This window comes from Mustela putorius, unplaced genomic scaffold, assembly GCF_011764305.1.
Source record: "Mustela putorius furo isolate JIRA1106 unplaced genomic scaffold, ASM1176430v1.1 tig00001075_pilon_pilon_pilon, whole genome shotgun sequence".
NCBI lineage: Eukaryota > Metazoa > Chordata > Mammalia > Carnivora > Mustelidae > Mustela > Mustela putorius.
This window is the reverse complement of record NW_025421560.1, coordinates 4752912-4766495: the sequence shown is the minus strand read 5'-3', so window position 1 is coordinate 4766495 and position 13584 is coordinate 4752912. Positions and strand designations below refer to the sequence as shown.

Genomic DNA, 13584 nt, shown 5'->3' with positions numbered 1-13584 from the left:
TTTCTACATTTATTAGTTGCTGTACTTCTGTAAAGGGAAGCTTGCCCTCCTGGCTGGGGCTTTTGGGTGATACTGACTCATTCTCATTCTGGAATAGGCAGGTGGAGACTTAATTCTTTCTCTGTAATTTCTAATGTTCAAATGAAGGGATTGGTGTTCAATTTAAGTAGTGCTGTAATCCACATTAGGGAGTTTCTGGGGCTCCCCTTGGTCAACTTCAGATATCTACCTCCAAAATGTCAAAGAGGAGCCTGCTTCTCCCCAGCGACTGAGAGTTTAGACAAGCCCTTCCCCCTTTTCCCTGACCGGCTTCTGTTCTGGAATCCTGAGGGACATTTCTCCCCCCTTTTTGATAGACACACTAGAAGTGGACATTTAAAGATTCCACCATTTTTAAATGTTGGAAGGTACCTCAGGTAATTTCGTACAGAAGAGATGGGTGATCGATCCAAAGTCTCTCATTAGATGTTAACTGGATTAAGTTAAAAACACTGACACATCTCTTAACTATTACCCCTAAGTTGTCCCTTGTTTTTAAATGGTAAGACTTTTGTTTTTATTTCTAATTCAAGCCAGAGCCATTTCTCTGGCTCTGTGGGGTTAATGGAAAAAATTTGCAATTTGGACTCAAGAGTTTTGTTCTGGCATTTCTAGTGTATGATCTTAGGCAAGACCTGTAAACTGAAACTCGGTTTTTCTGAAATGGAGAATGAAGATGATACTAATGCCTACTTTACTAGATTGACTCCAATAACTGGAATAAAGGTGCTTCATAAACTGGAAAGTACCGTGAAAGTGGGTCAGGCCCCAGGTCCCTTAGTTGCCCTAGGCTTAAAATCAGTCAACTTCTTCCTTTCTTTCTTTTAAAAAGATCTTATTTATTTATTTATTTGACAGAGAGAGTGATCACAAGTAGGCAGAGAGGCAGGCAGAGAGAGGGAGAAGCAGGCTCAATCCCAGGACCCTGAGATCATGACCTGATCCAACACAGAGGCTTAACCCACTGAGTCACCCAGGCGCCCCAGTCAACCTCTTTCTTGATGGTATTATGAACCTGGCTGTTTCCTGGGCTTCTTTCTCAAGCTTTTCTTTCCTTAGGCCCTTTTAGTTTTTTCACGGTTTCTAGCTACCCAGGCTTTCCAACGAAACTGCAATTTTCATGACTTTGGCTCAAGAATCTTCTGCACTAGCAGCCAAATATAACAGAAAGAGCAGGAGTGGGTTCAAATCTTGGTTGCATGGCTTGCTGGCTATATGATATTAAGCTAAATTGAGTCTCATTTTCTTGTCTTTCTTATATATGTGAAAAGAAGGGTGCTTGTATTAAATTTTGAAAAAGGCGGACCGCTTTAGTAAAGGACCTCAGACTCAGCAGCCGCTCAGTAAATGTTGCCTTTCCATTCTTTACACCAACTAAATTTACCTTAAATTCCTGCTTCCTCCCACCCGTGCAGTTTGCTTTTGCAACAGCAGGGGATTTCATGGTCTTCTCAGTAGAGCCTTTTGCTTTTGCAAAAAACGACCCCATTTGTTTCTTATTTGTGCCTGCCTCAAGTATTCTGAACCACATCTGTTTTGAAGAATCCCCCACTCATGCTGGCTGCTTTCTGCCCTGGGCACTGCTACTAGACTCACTGAAGCCTAAAAAGAGGGTCGTTTCAACATCCGCAGTGCCTGCGTGAAATGTAGAGTCTAACGTGCAGTTTACTGAATGACTTTCCCCCGTTACTTCTGCTGTCTTTAAGGATGATCACGAAACACTCCCCGTCACGAGTTAGTTGCTCTGTCCTCCCTCCTCACCGTGGCAGCTGAGTTCAAACAATCATAGTAAGTGGCTCCAGCTGTCAGCCGTGTGGGGCTGGGCATTTACCCCCGGGTGTTTTGTGATAGGAGTGACGTGTTCTGCCCTGTGCAGCTGGATGCACGGGCTCTTGTCTAGTGTGTTCCTTGCAGTGAGAGAATACGTATGTGCCTTCTTTCTTTTATTTATTGAAAGTAAGCTCTACACCCAACGTGGGGCTCGAACGCACAACCCTAAGATCGAGAGTCGCCAGCCCCACCGACTGAGCCAGTCAGGGGCTCCTCGATGTGCTCTGTAAAGGGTGCATTAAGCTGTGCTGCGAGCACACTGAACTGAAGTTTAGTTTTGCCAAAGGAGCATCTTTTTCCCCAGTGTAAACTCTAAGTAGGATCTCAGGGCAATATTTACATTGGTCAGTGGACTGGAAGTAGCTGTTTTCAATAAAGAAGTGGTGTGGACAATAATACAACATTATTATTATTATTATTATTATTCTCCTCTCAATATTTCAGAAAGTCTTTCTCAGGAATACATTCAATCCGTAACAGTTCCGTGGCGTAATCTATGCAGAGAGTGTGCGGGACCTTTGGGAGTCAGGGCGCCTGAGTCCAGGCTCCAACATGCTAATCGTGAACTGTTGTTAAAATATGAACTGAGGCTTATTGAAAACTTGAAGAGTTTACTCCAACAAAAATCAGTTCTAATTGGGCAGTATCCAAAGTAGCAGATAGAAATGAGCTCTGAGAAGCGGTATGACACGGGAGACTTTCATAGCCAGAAGGGAGAGGAACAAGGAAGTTACACTGTGGACAAAAGGGGATTGGTCGTTGCAAGGTCCCTTTCCTTAAGAGGATGGGAAGGGTCCGTCCGGCAGATCTTCTGGTTAGTGCTGGTCAGGCGAGTCCTGATTGGTTTCAGATTCCATTTTTGGGAAAGCCAAAACTGTAATTTAGTTAAATCTTGGTTCATAAGAGACTCTTTTTTTAAAAAAAAATTTATTTATTTATCTGCTAGTGACAGAGATCACAAGCAGCAGAGAGGCAGGGAAGCAGGCTCCCCACCAAGCAGATAGGCCGATGCGGGGCTCGATCCGAGGACCCTGGAATTCTGACCTGAGCCGAAGGCAGAGGCTTTAACCCACTGAGCTGCCCAGGTGCCCTGATAAGAGACTCTTAACTATAGGAAACAAATGGAAGGTTGCTGGAGGGGTGATGGGTGGGGGGATGGGGTAACTGGTGATGCACATTAAGGAGGGCACATGACATACTGAGCACCGGGTATGATACGAGACTGATGAATCACTAACGTCTGTCTCTGAAGCTAAAAAAAAAAGCTAAGTCTTGGTTTTGGTGATGTGGAGCCTGGCATAAGCGACTCCATTTGGTCGTGTTATCTTGTGGGGATTTGTTTTGTTTTCAGCAATTCTCCCCTTTTGATCAGGCTCTCAGCCTAAGAGATGTGATCAAAACTGAAGGCATTAGCTCTTTTCTCAGCTCTGGAGTTCTTGTTTTTTTTTTTTTTTTTTTTTTTCATCCTCTATATGGTATTCACAGGTTATTATGTCTTTTTCCTGAATCTTTCCAGAGTATTTGCAGGTCATGACCTTGGATTTACATTCTTTAGGTCAGTTGTTCCCTTTGTTTCTTTTCTGATGAGTTAGTCTTTTTTTTTTTAAAGATCTTATTTATTTATTTGACAGAGAAAGAGGGAACACAGGAGGGGGAGTGGGAGAGGGAGAAGCAGGCTTCCTGCTGAGTAGGGAGCCGGATGCAGATGCAGGGCCAGGACCCAGGACCCTTGGGATCATGACCTGAGCCGAAGACACATGCCTAACGAATGAGCCACCCGAGTGACCCTCTGATGAATCAGTCTTAAGAAGATCATTTGCTTGGTGGTTAGTGGCTCCAATATACATTTAAAGCTTTAGAGAGAATACCACAGTGTTTCAGGGAGACCACCATGATTATTACAAGCAGGATAATTCCCAGTGTCTCGAGGGCACTTAGGAGCGATGGCATCTAAGAAGCAAACCAATCAACATCAAGTAAGTCAAAGAGAGACCCCCTTGAAGGAGCGCTTTCTTAAGCCAAGTGTTGCAAGTGGTGTTGGCCATGGCACAGACACCTTCTTGCTCGGCTAAAAGATAATCAAGGGCTGTCCTCTTACCAAGAAAAATTTGGGGGAGGGAGTCTAAGGGTTTTGTTGGGTCGGCGCTACTTTAACAATACATTCAGAGATGGACCACACCCCGGAAGCATCGCCTTCCCATGCATTCAGAGAGAAAACACAAGTGATGAAAAGGAAAAAGGAATAAAGACTTCATTTTGGAGATGAAAGTCTTTTTTTTTTTTTTTAATAAATAGACTCCACATCTAACGTGGAGCCCGGTGCAGGGCTTGACCTCATGACCCTGAGATTCAGACCTGAGCTGAAATTAAGAGTCAGACACTTCACTGACTAAGACAGAAAGGCCCCCAGGAGGTGAAGATCTTGATCCATGACCTTGGGAGGTCTGTCCACCTCAAGATGCCATCTGTGTCCCTTGTTGATATTAATTTTATATCTCCAGCTGGGTTGCAGTTCCAAGGGTCTGGAGGAACCCTTTTGAACTGGGAGAACCGTGGTTCAAGTCCATGAAGTTTAACTGCTTTCTTGGCAGTATGGAAGACCTGGTATGGTCCCTTAGAGGGATATTCAAAGGCAGTCTTTGTTTGTAGTGATTCCAAATCAGAAGGGGGAGAGAAGATTGGAAACATTAGTCTGGAAGTGTAGCCAGACATTTGAAGAAACACAAAGAATGGAGGATTCAGTCCAATATACAGGGATATAACAAATCCTTAGACACAATGAACAAGAGTAGAAATGTGGCATCCACAAGGTTGTGTTACTAGTTTCTCTGAACCAGTCACCGTATTTCTGTCAAAGGTAATCATGCAAACTAAACTGTTTGCAAAATAAGTTGAAAAATTAAATTTGACTGGATTATTTGTGTAAAGCACAACAAGAAGAGTGATTGACTATATCGGCTCCTTTTAAATCTGCTTTGCTGGAACTTTTTGTTGTTGCTGTTGTTTTAAGATTTATTTATTTGAGAGAGAAAGCTCGCTCCCAGGAGTTGTCGGAGGCAGAGAGGCAGAGGGAGAGGGAATCTCAAGCAAAGTCTACACTGAGCACAGAGCTCAAGGCAGGGCTTGATCTCACGACCCTGAAATCATGACCTGACCTCGAAATGATGACCTGACCCTGAAATCATGACCTGAGCCTAAACCAAGAGTCAGACACTTACTTAACTGACTGAGCCACCTCTGCACCTCTGGTGGAACTTTTCATAAGGAATTTTAGGAACTTTTAAAAGCCTTTCCAGACTAAGAAGCCAGGCTAGGGACTCACTGTCAGACTTAGCCTGAAAATACCCATGGATTTGGGTGAATTTCTCTCTTCATGAGGTCCCCAGGACATCCTGAGTTTCCTGGGGCTACCAGCAAGTGACTGCCCTTAACCACCTGGTTGGGCTGTTACTTATTTGACAATGAACCCCATGTACTTTAACATACCAAGTAAACCTAAGCAATTTAACATCTCTCTTTTACAAGAGGAGAGACAAGTCTTTTGAGATTTGAAAGGGACCCTCTGGGAAATCTTAAAATTACTTTGTGTCAAAAAAACCTCCAAACCAAAAGAATTTGGTTTTTAGGGGCACCTGGGTGGCTCAGTGGGTTAAGCCTCTGCCTTCAGCTCAGGTCATGGTCTCAGGGTCCTGGGATCAGGCCCCACATCGGGCTCTCTGCTCGGCAGGGAGCCTGCTTCCTCTCTCTCTCTCTGCTTGCCTCTCTGACTACTTGTGATCTCTGTCAAATAAATAAATAAAATTTTTTAAAGAATTTTGTTTTTAGAAGATGTCAAAAGGCTTGAATATCTGATTAATTAGGATCACAGATCATTATGATTTAATACTTCATTATTTAGTCAAAGTGACAATAGACAATGTTAAGGGAAAATATAGAAGGTTACATAGTTGTGAATAAAATTTTACTCTCTTATAATTGAGAAGACTGTATTTTCTTAAGTAATCAAAGTCAGGAGAAAGATACCATTAAGCACAGTGAGTTATTTTAGCAAGACAAAAATCTTTGCTTTCCAGGTAGATTACTTAAAAGGTAAAGAAAAACCATTCGCAATCTCTTGTCAAGAGCAGAATACGTTGATATTGTAGCATGCTTTAAAAACTCTTATTATTTTGGGGCACCTGGGTGGCTCAATGGGTTAAGCCGCTGCCTTCGGCTCAGGTCATGATCTCAGGGTCCTGGGATCAAGTCCCACATCGGCATTTCCACCAACAGTGTAAGAGGGATCCCCTTTCTCTGCATCCCTGCCCCCATTTATTGTTTCCTGACTTGTTGATTTTAGCCATTCTGACAGGTGTGAGGTGGTGTCTCACTGTGGTTTTGATTTGTATTTCCCTGATGCCGAGTGATGTGGAGCACCTTTTCATGTGTCTGGCCATTTGAATGTTTTCTTTGGAGAAATGTCTGTTCATATCTTCTGCCCATTTCTCGATTGGATTATTTGTTCTTTGGGTGTTGAGTCTGATAAATTTTTTATAGATTTGGGATACTGGCCCTTTATCTGGTATGTCATTGGCAAATATCTTCTCCCATTTGTTGGTTGTCTTTTGGTTTTGTTGACTGTTTCCTTTGCTGTGCAGAAGTTTTTTTTATCTTGATGAAGTCCCAAGAGTTCATTTTTGCCTTTGTTTCCCTTGCCTTTGGAGACCTGTCTAGCAAGAAGTTCTTGTAGACGAGATCATAAAGTTGCTGCCTGTGTTCCCCTCTAGGATTTTGATGGATTCCTTTCTTACACTTAAGTTTTGCATCCATTTTGACTCTATTTTTTTGTATGGTGTAAGAAAATGGTCCAGTTTCATTCTTTTGCATGTGGCTGCCCAGTGTTCCCAACACCCATTTGTTGAAGAGACAGTCTTTTTTCCATTGGATATTGTTTCCTGCTCTATCAAAAATTAGTTGACCATAGAGTTGGGAGTCCATTTCTGGGCTCTCTATTCTGTTCCATTGATCTGTGTGTCTGTTTTTGTGCCAGTACCATACTGTCTAGCAGAGCTTGAAGCCCACCAGTTCTGGTTTTCTTTTTCAAAATTTCCTTGGCTATTTGGGGTCTTTTCTGGTACCATACAAATTTTGAGATTGTTTGTTCCAGCTTTGTGAAAAAAGTTGGTGGTATTTTGATAGGGATTGCATTAAATGTATAGATCGCTCTAGGGAGAATAGATGTTTTAATGATATTTGTTCTTCCAGTCTGTAAGCATGGAATGTTTTTCCATTTCTTTATGTCTTCTTTGATTTCTTTCATGAGCATTCTATCATTTTCTCAGTACAGATACTTTGCCTTGTTGGTTAGGTTTATTCCTAGGTACCTTTATAGCTTTGGGTGCAATTGTAAATGGGATCAACTCCTTAATTTCTCTTTTTTCTGTCTCATTGTTAGTGTATAGAAATGCAACTGCTTTTTATCCTTCTGTGATGCTGAATTCCTGTGTGAGTTCTAACAATTTTGAGGTGGAGTCTTTGGGGTTCTCCAAGTATCATGTCATCTGCAAAGAGTGACAGCTTGACTTTTCCTTTGCTGATTTAGATGCCTTTTATTTCTTTTTGTTGTCTGGTTGCTGAGGCTAAGATTTCTAATACTATGTTGAACAACAGTGGTGATAGTGGACACCCGTGTCATGTTCCTGAGCTTAGTGGGGAAAGCTCACAGTTTTCCCCCCATTGAGAATGATATTTGTGGTGGGTTTTTCATAGATAGCTTTTATGATATTGAAGTATGTTCCCTCTATCCCTACACTGTGAAGAGTTTTAATCAAGAAAGGATGCTGTACTTTGTCAAATGCTTCTTCTGCATCTATTGAAAGGATCTTATGGTTCTTGTCCTTTCTTTTATTAATGTACTCTATCACTTTGATTTGGGGATGTGGAGCCACCCTTGCAGCTCAGGAAAAAAATCCCACTTGGTTGTGGTGAACAATCCTTTCAATGTACTCTTGTATCCTTTGGCTAGTATCTTGATGAGAATTTTGGCACCCATGTTCATCAGGGATATTGGTCTGTAATTCTCCTTTTTGGTGGGGTTTTTGTCTGGTTTGGGGAGCAAGGTAATGCCAACCTCACAGAATGACTTTGGAAGTTTCCTTTCCATTTCTATTTTTTGAAACAGTTTCTGAAGAATAGGTATTAATTCTTCCTTAAATGTTTGGTAGAATTCCCCTGGGAAACCAGCCAGCCCTGGACCCTTGTTTGTTAGAAGATTTTGGATTACTGCTTCAGTTTCCTTGCTGGTGATGGGTCTGTTCAGGTTTCTGTTTCCTCCTGTTTCAGTTTTGATAGTCGATACATCTCTAGGAATGCATCCATTTCTTCCAGATTGCCTAATTTGTTGGCATATAGTTGCTCATAATATGTTCTAATAACCGTTGGTATTTCTTCGGTATTGGTTGTGATCTCTCATCTTTCATTCATGATTTTATTTATTTGGGTTCATTCTCTTTTCTTTTTGATAAGTCTCGCTAGGAGTTTCTTGATATTGTTAATTCTTTCAAAGAACCAACTCCTAGTGTTGTTGATCTTTTCTACTATTGTTTTGGTTTCTGTTTCATTGATTTCTGGTTTAATCTTTATAAGCTTTAAAAACATTTGGGTTAGTTTCTGTATTTCTGAGAGTACACTTGATTGATATAATGCATATTTGTCTTTAACCAATTAAATAGAGCTCTTTACAAATTCATTTTGGCATTACCATCTGGAGGTAGAAGACAAATCACACACTTGAAATATACATACATAAACATGCCGACAAATGCACACAGAGATCTCCTAGCTTTTATTTTAAAACTTTAGCTGTGGGACTGGTATGATACTGCAAAAAGTCACTAGTTTATGGAAGGACAATTGGATCCACGTTTTGTTTCTGGCAGATGGAAAGTTTATCTGGTCAGATGGCAGGTGGCTAATGCTTTTTAGTAATATTCGTGGAAGAGACTTCAGACTTGTATTTGTCCTTGGCAAGTAATCTTATGGAGGCTGCGGGCTAGATTTGGGGTGAGTGAGATTTTTTAAGTGTTTATATTTTGAAAAAGCCTCCTTCTCCCCACCTTTTTTTTCTTCAGTCTCAGGTGAATGTGGGCTGTGTTTTATATTTCAAGGATGAGGTATTATTTTCATCTTCTAAGGACAGAGAAGAAATGCAAACTTTCTTCTAGGAGTTTTAGGGTATATTTTTCTTTTATCAGAAGTGTAGGGCCTTTGCTATTTAAATTTTCCCTTCATTTTCTCTAAAGCAGGCTAGTTCTTTTTCCAAAGTTCTGATCTTTTACAATATCTGTAGGCATTCAGAGATGAATAGGGAATTTTGAGGGTTGATAATGATAGGTAGACTTGGATTGTTTCTAGAGCTGTGTTGCTGGTTTTGCAAAGATTTGTGAGATAAGGACAGTTGCTCTTAATTCCACAAACAATTGGGATCTGGCCTTAAAGATATCAAGGGGCTGAACCTCCCATCGATATATATTATCTTCAGTTTGTTTCTTTGTATCAGGGTGAAGGTCTTCTAGCAAGGTGAAAATCAAAAGGTTCTCGTGTTCTAGATTTGGAGCTGCAGTAAATCCTTCCACAAAAGACTTCAGAATATTTTTCTTTTCCCCTGGGTCCGTAGTTTGATTTTAGCTTAGGTGAGAAATCCTAAAAACATATTCCTATCATCTCTGGATATCAGCTTCTCACTCGGCCAACTTCTGACCATAGAGCTACTTAAAAAAAATCCCTTCCAGTATCTCATCAGGTTTCAGCCGGCAGAAACAATATTCCCGGCAGAATTGAACAACCCTTTGGATGCTAGAGGCGTCCCCCAAAGGGGGTACAAAGAATACTGCCTCCCCAAGGTAATTCCCCTCTCCACTCCCAAAGATAACCAAAAGAAAGGAAGACTTAGACAATTCTCCTGAGGAGTTGGCAGTAGTTGATAGGGCCCTAGCTGCAAATGGAGGGCAACACACATCTCTGTTTGGCCAGCTTTGGAGGACCCCCCCACCTGACACAAAACCAGATAAATAAGAAGGCAGTAGATATTCCTTAGAGAGACAAAGCATCAACAACCAATGGGTACCCAAAAGTAAATCTGCAAGTCACCATTCAAAGACCTAATTGTTACAAATGTCTTTGCCTGCCAATCTGAATCTGGAAAGGAAAGGAAAACATGAAATTTGACCTTCCTCTCTCAAGCAGGCTGTGCAGATAGAGATGTGGGAGAGCTGACTTTGGCAAGAATTCTCACCCTTTGCTGGCTTTTGCCAGTTTTCCCAGGATCCCATCTGCATGCTCTGGAGCGAGTGGGGTGTCCTGGCAGGTCATATCCCAGTCACCAGAGGCGGGAGGGCAGGAGAAAGAATTTTCTCTCTACTTTTTATGGTGAGTGCTTGGCTGGGGCCCCTTTTTCTCTAGGATATCTCATAAATGGCTAAGCTTATCTAGGTTTAAAGGTCTCCACTGTGGCCTTTATTTCAAGATTATCTTTGGTAGGGTTAACCTGTTTGCTCAGCCTTAAAACGAAATTTTATTCACTCAAAGCCTCGTACTGGACCCAGTCCAGCCTCAGTCGGATCCAGTCTGACCCTGGACCCAGATCTGGCAGATAGTTTTCTTAGGACTTAGGACTAAATCTACAGGTCCCCCTACCACCTTTTTTTCTGGAAATCTATTTATTGAAGAAACTGTGTATTTGTCCTTCACCGTGTCCCGTGTTCTGGGTTTGGCTGGTCATGTCCCTGTAGTATCACTGAACATGTCCTTCTGTCCCCTCTATTTCCTGTAAACTGGGAGTTAGATCTGGAGACTTGCTTGGATTTGAGTCATCGGGTCATTGTGCAGACTGTTTTAGTGACCGGCGTGGGGCTCCATTGGGAAGGAGCCGTGATACATAATGCGGGATCTTTCATGGGCTCATGAATGGAACTCACACATTTTCAGGCACTATTTCTCACACAGCCTTGGTATTTGGGCCCTATTCTGTCTGAACCTCCCCACCCCCATCTTCTGGAGGAGGTCGGGAAGGGAGGGGACTGACACACACCGGATGGTGTAGAGGCTTCGCAGCTCCAGCAGTGACTAAGGTGGCCACGGTCCCAGCTTTTGATGGGACATACCGCCTGGGGGGGCAAGTAGCCAGCAGAGGAGTCGATAAGGTCATTACACTTGGTGGTCCGCGCCTGGAGGGAAACAAAGAGGAAGTGGAGACAGAAATGGGGGCTCCAGGAGTGAGGGAAGGGAGGCGGGATGAGCAGGAGTAGCCACGCTGGGTAGACAGAAGGGCCTCGTGAGGCCCTGGGGAGCAGGTGCCGCTGGCTGTGGGGATGGAGCAAGTGCCAGGGACCTCAGAGGTGGGACACACAGGACATGGGGGAGAAAGGGAGTCCGTCCTCCTGGCCTCCTAAGTACTTAATAGGCCCTTCCCTTCGTGCTCCCCGTGCTTCTGTCGATTTGCTCAACTTTGAGAAGATGAAGAAAAGGAGCAAGACGACAGGAGCCTCACACGCTCGACAGATCGCGGTGGGATTGGCCCCCAAGTGTAAGAGTATTATTCCAGTCAGCTGGGCTTTGGTCGATCTCAAACAAACAAATGAACACTGACCGGGGGAAAGTTTAAAGCTCAGACTCAAATGAACCTTCCGGGTGTTCTGTTCTGACATCTGTCTCTGCCCTCGTCTTTCTTTATCACCAACAGCTGGGTTGCAAATGCCATAAAAAAAGGCTGAAAAATAATTTAACAGCACTAATAATAATGAGGGTTATGTGGTCTGTGTCCAAAGCATTTGCTTCTCGATACTTGTCTCAAAACTCGATTCCCAAAGCATTCCTTGCGAGAAGAGACACAGTCCTGTACTCAGATTCGAAATAGTAAAAGACACCCGTGTTTTCAGAACTGTTGAACTGACTTAAATCTCACTGGAAAACAGCTTTTTTAAAACCGAGTTTTCCATCTGTGGCCTCTGCGTGCTCGCTTCCCATCAGCGACGGGTTGGCCAGCTCCTGCCAGTTTGGGAAACGAGCTATTTCCCATGCCCCCCCCGCATGGCAGCCCCACTGGGATGTCCCCGCAGCAGGGAGAGGTGTGGATGGGCTGGCGGGATGGGGACCAGGGGTGGGATGGGGAAGAGCAGCCGAGCTCCTTCTGACTCCAGAAAATCGCTGCAGACGGGTGAAAAGGGAGCAGGGCTTCTGCTAAGTCCCCACACCACCTCCGCAACCCCCCGGACTCGGACTCACCTTCCTTTCCCTTCCCTGGGCCCAGATCCACACCACGCCCTCGAACCTTGTCAGAACCTTGTCACTCAGTTCTTGGCCTGTTGCAGGGTTTGCTTTGAAGTTCCTCCTCTTTGTGTCCACCCCACCCCCTCCTCTAAGGATGAGGTCTGGAGGGAGGAGGGGAGAAGGCTGTGTGGGAGGAGCGGGGAGGGAGGTAAGTGACTTGGAAAACCCATAGGCCTTGCAACCAACCCCTGCACAGGAATGAGCCCCTTTTCTGCTTTCATGTTCTTCTCATCCCCTGCCTCTTAAAAGTGCAGACCAGGGGCCATTTGCAAAGTCTCTCCCATTTGATTTGGGCTTTTTTTTTTTTTTTAAATTCACAGATTCTCGAAGTAAAAGGGGCACTGAAGTGGTGTTCTATGTCATCAGCGGGATGTGCACTAAAAAGGAAGGGGGGGCTCAAAGCCTCATTCTTACCATGGCTTTGTAGGGAACCCAAGTACCCCCACCCCGAGTACCCTCCAACAGTCAAGGGGGTCTTTGTCCCTTTTCCTTTTTCCCAGCAGTGTGGGGGTTAGCTGGGTAAGAACACCAGTCTCTTTTATAGGCAGTTAGAACTGATTTCAAGAAGGTTGTGTGCAGTGATTAAGAGGCCAGCTGTGGAGTCCGGCTCCCTGGGTTTGAATCCCAGTGCCGACAGTTACTGGTAACTTTGGATAAATTTAACTTACTTAATTTTCTCCATCAGGAAAATGTGGATAATATTTTCTAGTCTTATGGAGTTCTTCTGAGAATTAATTGCTAATAAGATGCCTGCAACTTGGTAAACGTTCAGTGTTAGCTCTTATTCTGACGCATTAAACTATTCACAATAAAATGATACCCTAAGGCCCCATTCAAATTTACTTCCTCCTTTTAACAGATGCCCTTTCAATTTATTTACTTATTTATTGTTATTATTTTAAGTAAGATCTACACCCAAAGTGGGGTTTGAATTCACGACTGAGATCAAGAGTCTCATGCTATACCAACAGAGTCAGCCAGGTGCCCCCAAAATGACTTCTTGACCCCATGACTCATTATATCATCATCTGTGTGTGTCAGTTTTTTCCCATAGTCTTTCGGATTGTGGGTTCCTTGAAGTGAGAGACGTGTACTGTCCATTGTGGGACCCACACCACTTAGCACAGCTCTGGTTTGTAATGGTTATCAGTTTGTTAGGTAAATTAGTGAACACTCTATTTATTTTTTAAAAGATTTTATTTATTTATTTGGCAGAGAGACAGCGAGAGGGGGAACACAAGCATAGGGAGTGGGAGAGGGAGGAAGCAGGCTTCCAGCTAAGCGGGGAACCTGACACAGGGCTTGATCCCAGGGCCTGGGATCATGATCGGAGCCGAAGACAGAGGCTTAACAACTGAGCCACCCAGGTGCTCCTAGTGAAGGCTTCAGTAATGGCTTAGGTTTGAGTGC

At 43.4% G+C, this 13584-nt stretch overlaps 1 protein-coding gene across 1 annotated transcript in view; it reads left to right on the top strand.

Moving 5' to 3' along the window:
* The window catches only part of NID1 (nidogen 1), an 81067-nt gene that overhangs the window by 11635 nt on the left and 55848 nt on the right, over nucleotides 1-13584 (top strand). The gene's annotated exons all lie outside the window — the stretch shown is intronic.